Source organism: Myotis davidii, unplaced genomic scaffold (assembly GCF_000327345.1).
Source record: "Myotis davidii unplaced genomic scaffold, ASM32734v1 scaffold370, whole genome shotgun sequence".
Classification (NCBI taxonomy): domain Eukaryota; kingdom Metazoa; phylum Chordata; class Mammalia; order Chiroptera; family Vespertilionidae; genus Myotis; species Myotis davidii.
The window spans coordinates 12503970-12504410 of NW_006288615.1; positions in this window are offsets into that span (position 1 = coordinate 12503970).

Here is a 441-nt window from a genome sequence, read left to right on the forward strand (position 1 = left end):
ACTTTAACCCAACATTTGGTTTTGACAAATCAGTAGTGTCAACTTCACATATGAAGGACAGCACAAGTCTGGTTTGTAAAAAAAAAATCCTCAATGTCATGGTATTCGGGCTAAAAATATGTAAGAATATTAAATTTTTCCTTTTGCTTAAAGGAATACAGTACAATCACCATCAAGCTGCTGTGGTAACTCGTTTTCAGCTGGGGTAAAGTGACCATTTGGTCCATGGCACAAGTTACATATGTCACACTTCTGTCCAACTGAAACCTTATGTTTATAAGATTTCATATTTATAAGCTACAATACACTGACTAAGCTGTCAGTCACTCACAGTTTTTTAGAAAAATATCTACATTTGTCCTTACGGATGTCAAAATGTTACACCATCATTTGTTTAAAAAGAAAAAAGATGCACATTCATACTGTGAAGTTATTAGGAAA